Below are 20360 nucleotides of genomic sequence, written 5' to 3'. Positions count from 1 at the left end.
TACATGCAAACAAACAGTCACAAAGCATGTCATGACATCATATATATCACATGACCAACATGATTCTGCTTAATTTTTTTTTTCTTTAAGAGCTTTTACGGTTAGTTACTCTTCTTTATTCATTTTTTACTAATTACTATTTCATTCATCACAATAATATTATGGAATAATATTAACCTTATTTGTCATCTTTAATAATTACCCTCCGCTAGCCACCTTTGAAATAATTATAATAATACTTCCTATTAACGAGTCTAATTATTCATCAAAACCCCTAAGGCAAGTATCCCATTCACTACTAACGTGACTGACACGACCCAGTGTACAAGGTGAGGCGCGACTCTCACCCATAACATTGCTCCCAGTTCGTTGTGTTCGCTACTCCGACATTGTATGTACATGTACACCCTTTGTCGTTAAGGATTGGCACAAGCGGTGCCAATTCCACCATATTACACCTCCCAATCACACATGATGTGTGCGCCGACTTTCCTCGTAGAGCCAATATCACTCCAGTTCACCTATATTTAGGTGAACCATGTGTCGAATTGGTAGTCTAGAATAACCATCCGATTGGATTTCCTCAAAGAGCCAACATTAACTGAGTTTCCTCATAGATTCAACCCTTAACTGATTATCCTCGTTGAGCCGGCACTACTTGGCTATCTGCGTAGAGCCAACAACTATTTGCTTTCCTCGTAGAGTCAGCCCTAGTTGGTTTCACCATGGAGCCAACCCTAATTGGCTTTCCTCGTGGAGCCAACCCTACCCTTCGCTTCACTAGTATATTCCCCTTTTAATTAATTTATTATTAATTCGTCTTTTAAGGAATTACACATTTGACCTCCTTAAGTAATCATGCATATTTATTAACATCTTTTTCTAGCATATTACTTCTCATGTAAACATGCAAACAAGTAAATACAAGTTAAAACATTTTACATCACATATAAGTTCATGCTCAACATCATTATGGCTTGACAACATCATAAGCATGCTTTGTCCTAATCATCATAGACAAGTATTTCCAAGAAAACATGGAATGTGCACATCACTTAAAATCAACACAAAGTTCTCTTTCTATCATGGCCCTAACACACTTCTCACATCAAAAAGAATAAGAATCTAGCATATAAGCAATGTTAATTCTCATAAACATAAAGAAGCATAACAACCAATATCATATCACACACAATAGGGTTACATACAACCTAAACAACCTAGGTTAATTTCAATCCATCTAAGATGTGGTATTCTCTAACAAAGTACTTACAACCACAAAGATTAACTCACCTTTGTCAAAACGTGTACCCTCTACACTTCAAATCCTATAGGAACTGAGGTATCAATTCTTCTACCACCATTGTTGTGGGTACTACTAATGGCCTGCTATGGATCATTCCCTTTAAATTTGATGTTCTAAACCAGACTACACCGTGAATTCTAGAAGAAATGGCTTCGAATTTCTTCATTGCACTTCTTTTGAATAAAATATTGTACGACGATGCTGATTCTACAATTGTGATGTCCAATATTTATGTGTTCTTGGCTTGTGTCAACCAATCTGTTAAGGTTAGTGGAATGGACATTATTCCTTTTGGCCACATAGAGTTTCCACTAAAACCTGTTAAGTGTCTTGTCGGTTGTTTCATCTTTTTCCGTCTTAGCTCCGGTAACTTTGAGTAGCAGTGGTCATACATGATTTCGGTTGAAATGCCACTGTCACAGTATATCCTTTGGATGCCTATATCGTATATGAGTCCATATATAAGTATTGGATCGTCCCCTTGGTGACGGGTGATATGCGCTTTTCCTTCTTTAAACATGTTGTGTAAACATTCAATGTCGCTTTCTTCTACACACAGGAGAAAGTGTTTTGTTTTCAGTTTATCATTTTCCATGTTGCCCTTTCTGTGATGCTTTTGTCTTAGACACTTTATTGGGTATATTTGTGTTTTTTACTCTCATAATACGGATGACGTCGATGTTATTACGGCGAACTATAGGTGCATGTTTAGCCCTACCATGGAAGGATCTTGGTCTAATAAGAATCTGAGAATCCGCTCTGCACAAGATGGACAAATGCTAGGTCAAATAGCCATATCGAGGGTTGGACACTGGTATTTCTCTTCGATGCCTAAGTTAGATTGCCATATCGATGGTTCTTGCTCTCCTTTTCCCCATACCTGGTTATCGAATTTATGATATATTTATAGGTTATTCGTGGTTCCACAGGTTCATTGTTATGTCCGATACTTTGTCCATTGCCCAGTTTGTTAGCAGTCAAGCATTCTGTCCTTTTATTATTTTATTGCTCCGTATCCTCTTTTTTGCATGTTTCATGGGATATGGTTCTGAGATTCGTGAATGGTTACTTGAGCTTATATTAGTTCGTGATAGGCTGTAGTTTCTTCAGGCCCGACCTTGTAAGTATCAGACCAATTTTGGGTTCTCTCGAATTACCGACACAGATACACCCTTATCTCTCAGCCACAAGGGTAAACCTTTAACCACCAAGCTGGAAGGAGTTTTGTGTCTTACATTCTAACGTAATCTATTTAATGTCTATTTTACTAGAACTTTAAAAAAATAAGTATTATTATTATTATTATTATTATTATTATTATTATTGTTATTATACATTTACTACTATTACTACTATTATTTTTATTTTATTGTTATTATTGTTTATTATTATTATTATTATTATTATTATTATTATTATTGTTTATGAAATTATACATACATTTTGAAATACGTTTGTAAATGTGTAAATATATTTTTAAAGATAAAAATTATGATTTAAAGGTATATATATATATATATATATATATATATATATATATATATATATATATATATATATGTTGGATTAGGTGTCTAAGCCCATAACTATAATTGGTATGTACTTGATTTAATATTAGCATGGTCCTTTTGGGTTGCCTTCACCATAGCAACTTGACAGGATGACTTTTGGAGAGAGAGGTTATTTAATGATTTATTAATATATTATAAGAATAATATATTAATTAGAAATCATATTATTTAATTAGTATTTAATCAGAAATTAATTTAGTATTAATTTTGGGATTAAAGGAACTGATTAAAAGTAGGGGGGACTGATATTGCAAATCAATGATAGTTGCAGTATTGGGCTGATGGACTCCCTTGGAAAGTGTTGGGCAAAATCTATAGGAGGCCCTATAGAAATCGTCCAAGGCCTTCAAGAAAGTGGGTTCATGGGCTGCTTGGAGACTAAGCAAGGATTAGGGTTTCCACCTGAAAACCTTAGCAGCCACAGCTATTTAAAGACCCTCAGACCTCTCAAATTCGGCACCTGCTTCCCAAGAGAAATCCTAGCCGAATTTCTGCCCTCTCTCTCACTTATCCTTTGCTTTTGGTGTTTGTGACTCCATTAGAGGTGCAACACTTGGGTCACTCAATCTTTCAAGAGTCAATATCATCCGTGGATTACTTGTTATTACGAGATAACAAGAAAGGTAACATTCTAACCCTAGTTTCATACTGAATTTCGAATTTATATGCTATTATCAGGGTTATTGCTTTGGAAGATCTATTTGTATGTATACCTAGAGAAAAACTTAGATCCAAAGCAATTAGGGTTGCATGAACACATAAGAATGTTGTTATGCTCAAAACCCATCAGTGGTATCAGAGCATACAATGTTTTTCTGTTATATTTGATGCAATAGTGATTTGTCCAAACCAGAAATCAAAGCAGATTTCCAATCTGTTTGATGAACTCGACGAGTTCATTGAGGAACTCGACGAGTCCATGCCCTGACCCGACGAGTTGGCTCGTCTGTTAGCTGATTTTCCGATATTTTGATCTATTTTGGATTAGGATAATTACCATAACTTGTTATTATCTCCATAAAATGATTTTACTGAATGGTAATCTGATTTCCTTATCAAAATAGATGGATTTGGTCAAATTTTAAGATAATGTCTAATTATATGATTAATTAATTATTTAAAATTTGATCTAGTAATTTTGAAAAGTTTCAAATTGCACCCTCTAAGTTTTGGAATTTAAAATTTTATTAAAAGGTTAATTTTGAAATATTAAATTCTAAAACCCTAGTATTTTAAAAGTTTAAAATACAAGCCTTATACTATTATAATATTAAAAGAGTAATATATATATATATATATATATATATATATATATATATATATATATATATATATATATATATATATATATATATATATATATATATATATATATATATATATATATATATATATGAGATGAGTCAGTCTTACCGTTAGTAGGCCTCATTCACGAAGCTGGTCTATAAGGGGTGTTTAAGGAAGCGGCCTATAAAATGACCGCCATTGGGTATCCACTCTTACCCACCGCACTCTTGACTAGTGGAGGGTCGTTAGTCGAACAGGTAGGATAGGACATTAATTCTCTCATTAATAAGTATAATGATAAATATAAAGTAACTAAATGTTTTTATAAATTCACAATCTTAGTTACTTTAGGAAAATGTGAATTTGATGCTAATCCATGAAATTGCACTTTGCACTTTGCCAAGTCGTTAGTGGAGCGTGTGTGGTTAACCAGCACACTAACTTGGACTAGCAAAGCGTGGCAATGGGTAGCTTGTAAATTATCATTGATCAATAGAGCGTGTGTGGTTAACTGGGACATTGATTAGGTGGTAAATGACAATGAGAGTACCAAGCTAATTTGCATGGTTATTCACACCTTGTTTGTGATCCTCGGTATCCCAGTCACAAACTTGAAGGGCATAATCGAGATTAAACATGCCATTGAAAAGTTCAATGAATCTCAAAAGATCTAGGAATTTCATTTAAATAAAACCTAATTTATTTAAATTTTGTTTTTCGTGATGGAATTGGTAAATTGTCATTTACCTACCTTCAAATAATTTACAATTGGATTACGGCATCCCTCTTCCGAATTGTGAATTATTGTGTTGGGTCCTAGCCTTGATATTTCATTTTGGTGTTATATTGAGGATTTCCATATCTAATCAAAACTTGTCCTTCTTCTTTTGCAGATGTCTTCTTCAAATAACGTTTCCGACTCCTCAAACAACAACAACTCCAACACTTTCTCGCTCTTGAGCATCTGCGCGAAAGTGACATTCGATGGGTCCAATTTCCACGATTGGATCCGCAACATCCGAATGGCCTTGCGATTCGAAGACAAAGAGTATGTCCTCGATAAGGAGCTGAACGAGATTGATGAGTCCAATTCAACTCCCGAAGAAATTGCTGAGCATAAGGCCCATGTCAAAGACGCGACCAAAGTGTCATCATGGTTGCCACTACGACTCTCGAACTGCAGCGGTTCTACGAAGACTATTGGCATTACGAGATGTGCCAGGACTTGATGGAAAAGTACCATCAAAGAGCACGTAAAGATAGGAATGAGATAGTCACGCAATTCATCACGACCAAGATGAAGGATGGAGAGTCCATCACGACCCACCTGCAACATATACAGAGATATGTGGATCGTCTGCTCAAGCTGAATGTGAACTTTGATGAAGAGATGGCTATTGACATAGTCCTACACTCTTTACCTCCCTGCTATGATCAGTTCAAGATGACTTATCATTTGAGCAAGGGCGAAGTCACCTTGAGCAAACTTCAAGGTCTGTTGAGAGCCGCTGAAAGTGGTCTAAAAGGGAAAAGTGTTGTTCCCACTCCTACTGCTGCTACCCCTGTCCTGGCTATTGGACAAGGAAAAGGGAAGAAGAGGAAAGCTCCCTCTAAATCAAACTGGAAAGGAAAGTCCAATGAAGGGTCCACTAGTGGATCCAAAGAAAAATCCTGTTATGCACCTCCTTCTTTAGATCCGAAGGAAGCAACGTGCTTCTATTTCAAAGACAAGGGGCATTGGAAGAGAAGCTACCCGAAGTACTTGCAAGACATCAAGGATGGGAAGATAAAGCCCACCGTGTCAAGTATTTATACTATTCTATCTAAAAACTCATCACATGCTAGTTCTTGGGTCCTTGATACAGGATGTGGTTTTCACATTTGTTCTGATTTGCAGGGACTAAGAAGAAGTAGGGATGTGGAGCATGGGAAGATGAACCTGATAATGGGAAATAGGAAATCATTACCTTTACCAAGATCAGAGTTTATTCTTTAGAGCTTAGTAGTGAGTTAGGATTAGATTTGAATGATTATTGCTACTCGTTAGAAATGACGAGGAATATTATTTCTTTTCATGGTTTGTATAGACAAGGTTTTAGATTTTCATTTTATAATGAAATTGGTTCTATTAATGCTTATTATAATGGTTTATTTTATTTTGAAGCATTACCTTGTAATGATGTATATGAAACTGTGATGGTTGTAGATAACATAGGAAATAATGTGTTGCATATTGATTCGTCTAATGGTTTAGACAAGGCATGCTTGTGGCATTGTCGTCTTGGACATGTCAACAAGAAGCGCATAGCCCAACTCCAAAAGGATGGAGTGTTGGAGTCATTTGACCTAAAGTCAGATGAAACGTGCGAATCTTGTTTACTTGGAAAGATGACTAAATCACCTTTCACTGGTTCTTGTGAAAGAGGTGAGGGATTGTTGGATCTCATACACACAGATGCGTGTGGGCCCTTCAGATCCACCACAAGGGATGCAAGCCGCTTTTATGTGACTTTTACCGATGATTATAGCAGATATGGATATATCTACTTAATCAAGCATAAGTCAGAAACTTTTGAAAAGTTCAAAGAGTTTAAGCCAGAAGTGGAGAATCAATTGGACAGGAAGATCAAGATGCTCAGATCCGATAGGGGTGGTTAGAATCTTAGTATCGAGTTCCATGACTATCTTAAGGAATGTGGAATTGTTTCACAATTGACACCTCCTAGGGAACTGCAGCTGAATGGTGTAGCTGAGAGGCGCAATCGAACCTTGTTGGACATGGTTCATTCCATGATGAGTCGAGCTTCGCTTCCGATATCGTTCTGGGGGTATGCCTTAGAGACTGCCGCCTATATCCTTAATGTAGTCCCGACAAATAAGGTTGCCAAAACACCTCACGAGATGTGGACCGGGAAGGTTCCCTCATTGACACATATCGAGGTTTGGGGTTGTGAAGCTTTCGTAGGACGAGAGACTCACGATAAGCTTGAACCTTGGAGTGAGCGGTGTATTTTCATCAGCTACCCACATAAATCCTTTGGATATCTTATCTATAGGCCTAGTGATAACGTGGTCTTCGTAGCAAGGAGAGGGGTTTTCCGTGAGAGGGAACTCATATGCCAAGAGGACAGTGGGAGGACAATTGATCTTGAAGAGCTTCAAGATTCAAGCCATGAAGGAACCTCTAACACTAGCGCTCAACCAGAGAAAGAGTTTCCTGTTGAACCGATTGACGAGTCGTTACCTCTTAGACGTTCCACTCGAGTTATAATGGCACCGGAGTTTTATGGTTTCCATATTACCACGGAAGGTGATACGTTTATCAGTGATAGTACACTGGTAAATTTGGATGAGCCTACTAACTACAAGGAAGCCATGTCGGGCCTTGAGCCTGCTAGATGGAAAAAGGCAATGGATAGGGAGATCCATTCCATGTATGAAAATCAAGTTTGTAACTTGGTTTACAAAGTACCAGGTCGAAAGACAGTTGGGGGAAAATGGATCTTCAAGAAGAAGACCGACATGGATGGAAAGGTGCACACGTTCAAGGCACGACTGGTTGCGAAGGGCTTTACTCAAACCCCAGAGGTTGACTATGATGAGACCTTCTCACCAGTGGCCAAGATCAAGTCTATTAGGGTTATCTAAGCCATCGCTACATTTCATGATTATAAAATATGGCAGATAGATGTCAAAACCGCTTTCCTTAATGGGAAGATAGCTGAAGATGTTTACATGTGTCAGCCAGAAGGTTTTGTGGATGCTAAATACCCCCAATAGAGTGTGCAAGCTTGAGAAATCCATTTATGGATTGAAGCAAGAGTCTCGCAGATGGAATCTTTGCTTCGATGAGAAAGTCAAAGAGTTTGGTTTCTCTAGAAGTGAGGATGAGGCCTATGTTTATGTCAAAGCTAGTGGGAGTATAGTTAGCTTTATAGTATTGTATGTCGATGACATACTGCTCATAGGAAACGACGTTCCGACCTTGTAGGAAGTTAAGTCCTGGCTTGGAAAGTGTTTCGCTATGAAAGATCTAGGGGAAGCTACTTATATTCTAGGGATAAGGATCCTAAGAAATAGGAGTAAAGGACTAATAGGACATAGTCAAAGTACTTACTTGGACAAGGTGTTAAAACGTTTTAGCATGGAGAATTCCAAGAAAGGGGAGTTACCAATCCAGATCAATACCAAGCTGAGTAAGACTCAGAGTCCGAGTACTGATGCTGAGATAGCGGAAATGAGTCGAGTGCCATATGCTTCCGTCGTTAGCTCGATCATGTACGCTATGACATGTACTCGCCCTGATGTGGCTTTTGCTTTGAGCATGGTCAGTCGATATCAAGGGAACCCGGGTAAAGCTCGCTGGACAGCAGTCAAGAACATTCTTAAGTATTTGCGAAGGACTAAGGACTGGGTCATTGTACTTGGTGGAAGTGATAACTTGAGAGTGTCAGGGTATAGTGACGCCATCTTTCAGACCGACCGAGACAACTTTCATTCTCAGTCAGGCTGGATATTTACCCTTAATAGAGGAGCAGTGACTTGGAAAAGTTCCAAGCAAGAGACCGTGCCTGATTAACGTGCGAATCAAAGTACATAGCTGCAAGTGAAGCTTCAAAGGAGGCTATATGGTTGAAGAACTTCATTGTAGAACTTGGAGTTGTACCATCCATAAAGGAGCCTATGGAGATTTTCTATGATAACGAAGGAGCGGTTGCCTTAACCAAGGAACCGAGGGATCATGGGAGATACCGACATATCGACAGAAAATATCATTTCATCAGACATCGTGTAGAAAAAGGACTCCTCGTGGTCAAGAGGGTATCGTCAGAAGAGAATCATGTGGATCTCCTCACAAAGGGTCTAAGTAGGATCAAGCACGTTCAGCATGCGAGGAGCATTGGTATAAAGGACGATATTAGTTTTAGTGATTAGATAGATAGTTAGAAACTTGTAACAATATAAATGTAATTGACATTTGACGATTAATTAATGGAAGATTTATTTATGAGTAAAGTTTACTATCTTTTGTCAATTGTTTATTTTTTGTTTCACTTTTGCATGTTTTACTTCCTGAATAATTGGATTGTTCAAATTATCCACAGTCGTTCATACTTTGGAAGTAAGTTATGAAGTAAGGCTGTCATGAATTGGCTTGTAGATTGTCTAAGTGCTTAGATATAGCAAATGTTTGCTGCAACATTCATGAGTACTCCTGAAATAGGATTTGAGTATTGGATTAAACCCACGCTCATTTGAATCACTTCATGGAATTTATCATGAGTGATTGTGAGACGATAATATTGTATAATCTTTAAACCGAGATATATTAGTTGTGGTTTACGAGTTGGTTGTGCATTGATAATGCGTAAACGCATAAATAACTTGGTGTTATAAAATGTATTGTTGTGTACAATTTGATGAGTAAATAATACAATCATATAAGTCAAAGTTTATCTTTTCCTTTTATCCCTAGGGGTTAAAGCGATATCTTGGGCCCCTCGATGATTTTGTGTTGACTTATGTGTCGGGCCCGGTCAGGACGGAATTGATGTGTTCAATTAACTTCTATGTCAGACAAATCAGAAATCGGGAAAAAAACTGTTGGACATTGAGAATGATTATGTTCCATGTCTTTTTCCACACGATATATTGAAGAACGGAGGATTATATGATCCCTTATCTAAAGGACGTGTCATTGACTAGGTCAGATTTCGACAGCGGCTTTTGAAAGCTACGATTGCTAATCAGATTCCGAAGTCATAATTGCAATTATAGTTATTAGACTTATCCAAGTGGGAGACTGTTGGATTAGGTGTCTAAGCCCATAACTATAATTGGTATGTACTTGATTTGATAGTAGCATGGTCCTTTTGGGTTGCCTTCATCATAACAACTTGACAGGATGACTTTTGGAGAGAGAGGCTATTTAATGATTTATTAATATATTATAAGAATAATATATTAATTAGAAATCATATTATTTAATTAGTATTTAATCATAAATTAATTTGGTATTAATTTTGGGATTAAAGGAACTGATTAAAAGTACGGGGACTGATATTGCAAATCAATGATAGTTGCAATATTGGGTCGATGGACTCGCTTGGAAAGGGTTGGACGAAATCTATAGGAGGCCCTATAGAAATCGTCCAAGGCCTTCTAAAAAGTGGGTTCAAGGGCTGCTTGGAGCCTAAACAAGGATTAGGGTTTCCACCTGAAAACCCTAGCAACCACAACTATTTAAAGACCCTCAGACCTCTCAAACTCGGCACCTGCTTCCCAAGAGAAACCCTATCCGAATTTCTGCCCTCTCTCTCACTCATCCTTTGCTTTTGGTGTTTGTGACTCCATTAGAGGTGCAACACTTGGGGCACTCAAGCTTTCAAGAGTCAAGATCATCCGTGGATTACTTGTTATTACGAGATAACAAGAAAGGTAACATTCTAACCCTAGTTTCATATTGAATTTCGAATTTATATGCTAGTAGTAGGGTTATTGCTTTGGAAGATTTATTTGTATGTATAAATAGAGAAAAACTTAGATCCAAAGAAATTAGGGTTGCATGAACACATAGAATGTTGTTATGGTCAAAACCCATCAAATAAAAAATGGCGGTGACTAAATGGCGGTGCGTATCTATTCGAGGATGGTGGCGGTGGAGGACACGTAACAGTGAGAGCAAAGGCAGTGAAAGACACGTTGTAGTCATAGTAGAAGCCGATCATAACCATTCACCGGTCAAAATCAAATAAAAATGTATGAAATTTAAAATGGAAAAGAAAGTTTAGTTCCAAAACCTACAAACAACAAAAGTTAAGGGGTAGAAACGAAAAAGACCTCCCTGTCATAAAGGCCTTTAGACTTATATATATATATATATATATATATATATATAATAATAATAATAATAATAATAATAATACTTTTTATTTTTAAGTTCTACCAAAATAGACATTAATTAGATTAAGTTAGAAGCTAAGACACAAAAATCATTCTAATTTGGTGGTTAAAGGTTTACCCTTGGGGTTAGAGACCTAGGTTCGAATCCCTCCCCCCCCCCCCTTATTTCCTCCGTTTGTTCCCTTGAAGACACAAAGTCAGCATTAAGCAACGCTGACGTGACATCCAACCCATCAGGTCGTTCAATCAGCAAAGGGTTAACCGACTTATGAAGGTAAAAACCGGGTAAGGGCTAAAAATGAACAAATTAATGCAAGTTTGAGTCATAAGCGGACATAAAATTCAACTTTAAGCAAAACCGACAAAATACTAAAACTTAGAAGTTTTTATAACATTAACTCTATAACGTTAGTATAAAAAAACTAAAAACCAAAAAGAGGAGAGGGTTTTGCCCCTTGCCCCTAAGTAGTTCCGCTTCTCGCTTTGAATCTTTGATCGTACAAATGGTACGCTTCATTATTTTCCACCGCTATATTTTTCGAAATTGAAAAACATCAATGATATTAGACGATGAGAATTTTAGTGCAAGTGTATGTAAGAATACCCAAAAACACATTTATTTTCCAAGATACGGGTATTTAAATCTAGGGAAAATGACTCTTGAGGGTAATTAACTTTTGCGTTTGTACTCATTTGGTCCCTTTCCTTTTTTTTGTATTCAATATACCATCGAACTTGTTGTTTGTGTTCACCATAACCCTTTTGACCGACTTTTGACCTGTGATAGCCGGTTAAAGGGTTATGGTGAACACAAACAACAAGTTCGATGGTATATTGAGTACAAAAAAAAGGAAAGGGACCAAATGAGAACAAATGCAACGGTTGGTTACCCTCCTGATTCATTTTCCCTTTACTCATTTACAGCAAATCCCACGTCATCTCCTACTGATACTAATGACTTTATGAGATTCATTCTTGCTTCTTTTCAAAACATAACCCACGAAAGAACATTATTCATACATGTACAACTTTGTAATGCACTTGAATATTTATTAGGGGAATCTTGACTAAGCAGGCGCATTTCATGACTACATTTACATTTCCAATCAAATGATTTATCGTATCATGGATTCTAGACAAGTCTACAAACGAGTGGAATCACAAGTGCTGTGATTTTTGAGTTTACTTAGCTTTAAGATCGAATTAATGGGATAAGATACAACATCAATATGTACAATATCATGTTGCTTTTGTAGACACATCACCATAATATACCTTGAGGTAAACGTTTATGCTGATAAATATACCTCTCATACACAGTCATATCCTTTTGCAGAGAGGCGTTGACAGCTAACCACAGTAAACATGACATAGACCATGTTTTAACGAGATTACCCTTTTGAAACGCTCTTCATATACGTTATAGCCAAAGAAGGTTGTAGTCTTTGATAATTTTGTAACTTTAATTTCATTTAACTTTTCGAGGAAAATGACTAAGGAGGGTAACCAACTGTTGAGTTCGTTCTCATTTGGTCCCTTTTTTTTGTACTCAATATACCATCGAACTTGTTGTTTGTGTTCACCATAACCCTTTGACCGGCTATCACATGTCAAAAGCCGGTCAAAAGGGTTATGGTGAACGCAAACAACAAGTTCGATGGTATATTGAATACAAAAAAAGGAAAGAGACCAAATGAATACAAACGTAAAAGTTAATTACCCTCGAGAGTCATTTTCCCTTAAATCTAATCACAAAGAATATCAGAATGCTACTTTGATTAATATTATATCATTTTATTGCATAAGTGGTTTGTGCATTAAGTTTGCATTCGTCACGATTCGTGAAACAAGGAATAGGCTAAACAAAACAACAAATGAAAAGATTAAGTAGGGAGGCATATCATAAAATCATTTTGCAAATCCAGTTAGATTTCGAACTTAACGAATTTGGTGCTTATTTCATAATACTTTTACAATATTTAAGATAAAACCTTCACGTTTAATCATATTTTTTAATAGCACTTCTAATTATATTCCTTTGATTTTTTTTGAACGCCTGAACACACACCTAAAAATCCTATTCCTAATTCTTTATCTTAATAGCCCTTCTAATTATATTCCTTTGATTTTTTAAGAACCGCAAACTCACACATCCACTAATTCTACTCTTAATTCTACACATTTTGTCTATCACGGGATTTGAACCCTCAACCATTTAGAGGACATATATCTTTTCAATACAGTTGATACCGTTGTGCTACAAGTAATTTGAATTATATTCCTTTGATTTATATTAGAATTTCTAATTCAATTTAATAAACAAAACTAAAACTTGATAATTATTCTAGAACAAATAACTTATAAAATTTATTTGTAATCTATTTGTGTGTTAGGTAATCCAGAACCCTATAGCGATTATCTCATCTACTTGCTTTTAGGTCGTGTAGCATGTTATAATTTATCTATTGGCATAAGATACGAATAGATAACTTATTATATATATATATATATATATATATATATATATATATATATATATATATATATATATATATATATATATATATATATATATATATATATATATATAGAGAGAGAGAGAGAGAAAAGTGAATATACATTACAGCCCCACCTAAGCTTAGGTACTAAACCTCATGAAAATACGTTGTTTTACTATATAAAGATTACGATTATGAGATTCACGATATTCACTTGAAGATGTAGTTTCATGATGTACATAATATTTTTGATAAGGAAGCAAGAACATTGATTATCTTCCTTCTTCGTGACGATGAAAAACAATATCGTTCACTAGGGTGAAGTAATAAACGATAATGGAGGAAAGAAAACAAGGATGGTAAAACGATAATGGAGGGAAGAAATGTTATTGGGGACGATATATTTACCAAGTGAAAACCAAATCGAGTATAATTACTAAGTTAAAACGATATATTTAAGAGGTTTAGTACCTAAGCTTAGGTAGGGCTGTAATATATATTCCCTAACCCCATATATATAAATATATATATATATATATATATATATATATATATATATATATATATATATATATATATATATATGAATAAAGTTTATGTTCTCTAATCTCTACTTTCATTGTGAACTTGTTATTCGATATTTTTAGTTATTAAAGAATTAATACTTAATTCAGATATATCTCATGTTTTTCGATATTTGGAAAATATACAATAGTATTAAATGGTTTGATAACTATCTCTATAATTATGATTTTGAAAATAATATTAAAACAATTTTTATCAAACCCAATGAAATCAATTCTAAAGGAACTTGAAATGTTTACTCAACATTACTTGTTAGAATAAAAAAGTACACAAAAATATTTGTCATCAAAAATTAACATTAAACAATACTTTAGATTTGTAAAACATTAATAATTAATCAACATTACTATGAGAATCTACAAAATACAAAATAAAAAATAAACATAATCCTCATTTTATCTTCAAAATCAAAATACAATGAACAAAATGAAGATAGGGTTACATTGAGTTCCCAAATCAAAACACTTTCACTTTGGTTCTCGATTATCTGACCATCACATTTTGTCAAACTAAAAAAGTAGTCAATGTCACGTTTTTTACTCCAATTCCTTTGACATAACGAATTTATGAATAAAATTTGCCAGCTTGCTGCTCTAAGTTGCTCTGTAGAAAGTAAATAGAAAAAACAGCTAAAAACACAAAAATAAATTAAAAAGTAGACAACTCCTCTGCTTGTTCTTGAGGTTTGATCTTCAGCTATTGGCAAATTCTAGGGAGATCTATAGGGTTGTTAAAGTTGGGTCAACATAACAGATGAAACTGGGACAAGGGCAATATCGTCCAACAGGAGGAAAGCCAACAAACTTGCATGTAGAGTAATCAAAACATCATAGATTGTAATTTAGCATCTTTTAACAATCAATAATGCAATAAGCAGTGAACCGGCGATGGAAGTTATCCATGCCCATTCCGAGGGTAAAATGGTCCAAATTTCCCCTTAATGACTGGACCATGAAGCCAAAAGCCAGAGGCCAAATTGTCAATCTTTTCACCTTTTAATCCATTGGAATTATTGTTGGTTACAAGAACTTGGCTAACTTGGAAATATTACCATTACCACAAAAAATGTACAAGCTAATCTACAGGTTTTACCAAAATAAACATTATATTTGTAATTAAAAATGAAAAACAAATATGAATTTGTGAAAGCACAAAAAAACAAAGTAAAAAAAGAGTTCAAAGCCACCTGATAGAATAAGGTAACAAAAAGTTTTTTTTCTTAAAAAGAACTCTATATATTATAAATGCCAGTTGTATTATTCATGTCCACTGGAAAACAGAAAATTACTTATATAGACAAAAAAAAAACTTAACTATATATTATTTTTCATCCAATTTGAGCCAAGTAAGTAGCTTTCTTTTTTCAAAATCGAATGAGGTAGATCCAACATTGCTACCAAACACCGTTCTTGAACCATAATGGATTAAAAAAAATAAACACATGTGGATGTTACTGTTATTGAATTCAACTTTAATAAAGAGAAGATACCATTTCACAATAGATTTTCCGAAGCATGTATGGGTACTAAGGAGTTTTATAAAAAAAACCCCCAAATCTTCCGGATATCATACTACTTCCAATCCCGAAATCAACAAATCTGCAAGGAAAATAAATATTTTGGTTACATTTAGGTCTGATTCATGATGAGAATGATATATCGAATCATCAAACTTAAAATGTAAAAGATTGAAGACGTGTTGGGCTTGAATCTTTGTGAGAGAGAAAGAATGAGACGTAGATTTTTAATAATATGGTTCAATTATTACAAAAGATGAAACAACAATAACGAGTAGGGGTAAACACAATACCTTAACCTTCTATGTGTCAAATAGCATATCAAAAAGAGACTAATAGAGTGAACAAAAGGAGAATCACACAATTATTTTTGATAAGCTGATAAACATACATACATGTTTTAATGAGCAGAGCTTATTCTCAAACTCCTGACCCCAAAAATTAGCCACATGTGGGAAGATCCTGTTTTCGCTCACCACGACACACCAGCTAAACAAAAGATTGCAAATGATTTACCTGAAATTAGAGTTCAGAAAAGCAATAATTGACAAAAAAAAGGGTTAACACGTATACTCAGTTGAAGATAGCACCATGAAACAAAAAAATTGAGCTTTTAATGCTTCTTCTTGAAAATGTGATTTCATATATGGAATAATAAACCGAAAACAATTGTCAATATAAATTTGTATGTTTAAAAATCAAGTCTTTTTGCATACCTGATGATATCCATTTGTGCCTATGCGAGAGACAAAACCTGGCCAAATCTGAAATAATAACTCCAAAATAGTTGTCAATTCGTATGTGCATGCTTTAACTGATTTCAACATGAAGAAGAGGATTAATTGAAAAGTAAAAAACCAATTACCTACTTGCTTCGTGTGTGGAAGATGAAGAAGATGATGAGGCACTACAAAGTCATATTTTTAAGGAGAATCAGAAAGTTCAAAAATCAGGGAAGACATTAATGGAATTGATTTATGGGTTTGATCGACTTCGGCACCGATGGCTGATATTTCTCTGGCGGTGGGTTGTGGGCAGATTAGGGTTTCGAACAAAGAAGATAGGGGAACAAACAATGGGTTTTTGAAAGGAATAACAGAATCAAGACTGATGGTGGTTAAAAAAGAGACCGAACGATGGTGTGAGGTGAGTGTAGGGTATCCTGACATTGAGACGATGATGGTTGTGAGAAAGAAGGGAAGTAGAATAGAATAAGATACAGACGAAGAAGATTTTTGCATAATCCATTAATATTTACCTCCAATGATGTGAGAAGGAGGTGGATGGTTGAAGGTGGTTACAACGGTGGTGAACAATGGTGGTTAGGGCGGTGAAGGCTGATAGTGGTTAAGATGGTGGATAACGGCTGAAATAGGTGGCTAGAGTCGATTTGGGTTTCACAAATAGAGGATGATGGGAAGCTTTGGTATTTTATAGACTCAATCGGCTGAAATATACGGAAGGCACGAATTATTCAACTTGGATTATAGGGACTTGGTCAAAATCCCGGAAGATAAGCTTTTAATTCTTATCTTGACTTTTTCCGTATATCAACCAAACTAAGATTCATGATTGATAATGCATAAAACGGTTGTATATGTTGCTTTAAGGTGTGAACCTCTTAAAATTCAGCCTTTGACTAAATTTGCATAATAAGTAATATATATATATATATATATATATATATATATATATATATATATATATATATATATATATATATATAGGCTTAGGTTATTTTGTTTTTACTAACTATTGTGTGCCAGAATGCATAAATCTGGACCAACGGATGAAATTCATCAATGGACATGATTTGAGAGTGTATGATATTACAATGGGATAGTATGAACCATATAATCACACAAATTTTAGCAAAAGGGTATTTTGGACAATTAACTACAATTATAAAAGGAAATTTTCAGATATCTATGGATAATTAATTCTCCTAATTTTAAAAATATGATTTTTTTAATTAATTCAATTTTAATTCTAACATAATTTGTAAACATAACCAATTTTATTCTGTCAGAATATTTTTTTAGTTAGAATGATGCTCTTTCAGAATTTTATTCTATTAGAATATTATTGAATAATAACAAAGTTCTGGAATCCGAGGTTGAAAAATAACAACATTCTAATATATTCTTATACATCCAAACTTAAATACAAATTCATACATATTCTTACAGACTAAAAGTCTTATACATTTTAATATAATTATACATATTCTAAAAAAATATTAACAAAAATGAATAAAATTCTTAAAAAATAACAACATTATTAGAATGTGGGTATGATCAAACTTTATTCATTCTTCAAGTTATTCCTATTAGGTCTTCAACACATTCTTCCAACCATTCCTATCACAAATACAACAAAAACTAATAATGGTTAAAAACATGTTGCTTGCAATTAACTATCACTTTATATATTCTGGTAGAATACATATAATATGAGAGAATACATAGAATATATTCTGGCAGAATATATTCTGACAGAATACATAGAATATATTCTATGTATTGGCATATGATATCAAGCCTTTACTATGTTGGCATATGAAATCAACCCCATAAGTATATATATAGAATATGGAAGACTACATAATATACATTCTGGCAGAATATTGCCCATACTTTCTTTGCTTGTCCCCCTTCAATGGTTTAACTGTAAGTTACAAATCAACAACACAATTACTTACTCAATTTTCATGAGATGAGATAACATAAATTAATTTCATGACCATTCTTTTAATTAGGCCTGTTGAAATTATATATCCATATGATCCGAGAATTGAACCAAATAAGATTAGTGCACTTTACACAAACATAAATTGATAACTGAACCAAACATAATTGAAAGGTAAACAACTATTTGAAAAAGTAAAATCAAAACCATTCCTCAAAATACAAGAACTACCTAAACTTAGTAACAATTCACTTAGGACCATATAGAAGAGTTTTTAATGGACAAGTGACAAATTACAAAGTAAATCTTCATTTAGGCATTTAGTCGAACACTTGGTGTTCAGAAAAAAAGGACTTGGATAACTAAAAACACTTCATGAGAAACTTATATTATTATCAACAAATAAATGGTCTGACTGAAATCTATCAGAAGAGAAGCGAGATTATAATGTGATATTAAATCGGTTTATAAAGTGTACCTTATGATTTTTAGTGCATTCATTCTGCATCAAACGAACGAACATGAATGGTTATGATCTGCATCGAGTGAAGGAAAATGGTGGGTTCTGGTCTTCTTGAGGTATATGTGGGTTTCGAGCACACCAGGCAACTCACTGGGTGGAGATCGATCTTCATCCCTTTAATCGATTTTCATGTGTGGATGTGGAAACGAGATGAACAGAAAATTCAGCAAAAAAAATTAAAATGGAGGAGATTACATGCGTGCTTCATGTCAATCTCGATTAAGGCTTGATTGCTTCGACGAAATGGATGCGAAGAGAGGAAGTGGGCAGCGGTGATGGTGATGGTGTTGATGCCGATGATGAACGTGTTCTACCACGACTAGGTCAAATATATTTACTTTATTTCCTTAATTGCAGGATTTCAATTAAATGATTTCCTTAATTAAAAGTACAAAAGGTCCAAAATACCCTTAAATGATTTATTTAATTATTTGTTATTTCTTGAATTCTCATTGGTGCATTTAGGCACACCATAGTTGCTAGAAACATTTGAACCTATCTCTCTCTCTCTCTCTCTCTCTCTCTCTATATATATATATATATATATATATATATATATATATATATATATATATATATATATATATATATATATATATATATATATATATGGATGAGATCCGTTGAAAACTCATAGTTTCCCGAGAACTAAAGATGGATCGTTAAATCAAAATTAACTCACTAAGAGCATGATCTTCATCTTACCAATCTCGTTTAATGTTTAAGTTTTTGTGTTATTGAAATATTAATAAAAATGTTTAAAAATTAACATAATAAATCAAATTTTCGGATTTTTTAACTAATAATTTTTGATTTTTTTAAAAAATGCAGATTTTTTTAAAAAATGCAGATTTTTTTAATATTTTTAGAAAACATGATTTTTTTTAAAAAATGATTTTTTTAAAAGATTACAATTTTTTTTAAAAACAATAAGTTTTTAAAAATTAGTAAACTTTTTAAAAAGCTGGAATATTTAAAAAAAAAAACTACAATTTTTTTATCCAAAAAACTAAACGATTTATGTGCATATATGCATATTTTTTCCAGTTTTTAATGCATATTTTTTATACTATAATATTCATATGTAAATCTGTTAGGGTGCAAAGTTCTTATTGGATGTGGCTTAACCTCTTGTGATGTGTAATGAGTTTAGCCTTTCCTATAAATATGAAGTGAGTGGCTCCCATTTTATGTAAGGCCCATTTTGGAGAGATTAGTTTTATTGAGAGAAATAACAATACTCACTTGTACTCTTACTATTCTAATGAAGCTTAAAATGATTTTATTTACTCTTGATGTTCTTCATGTTTATGTGATTCACTTCATCTTTACTATTCCGCACATGTCATCATAATTTGGGTCACTACAATTGTTATCAGAGCGGGTGTTCTTGAAGTTCTCAAGAATTTGATCCTTGATGACAACATGATTTGGTGAATCTTAAATGGGCGTAAGTTCGTCATCTTTGAGAGAGTTTTTGTTA

The sequence above is a fragment of the Lactuca virosa genome, chromosome 4 (assembly GCF_052849685.1).
Source record: "Lactuca virosa cultivar CGN04683 chromosome 4, Lactuca_virosa_CGN04683_v6, whole genome shotgun sequence".
Lineage (NCBI taxonomy): Eukaryota > Viridiplantae > Streptophyta > Magnoliopsida > Asterales > Asteraceae > Lactuca > Lactuca virosa.
Note: the sequence above shows the minus strand (reverse complement) of the source record.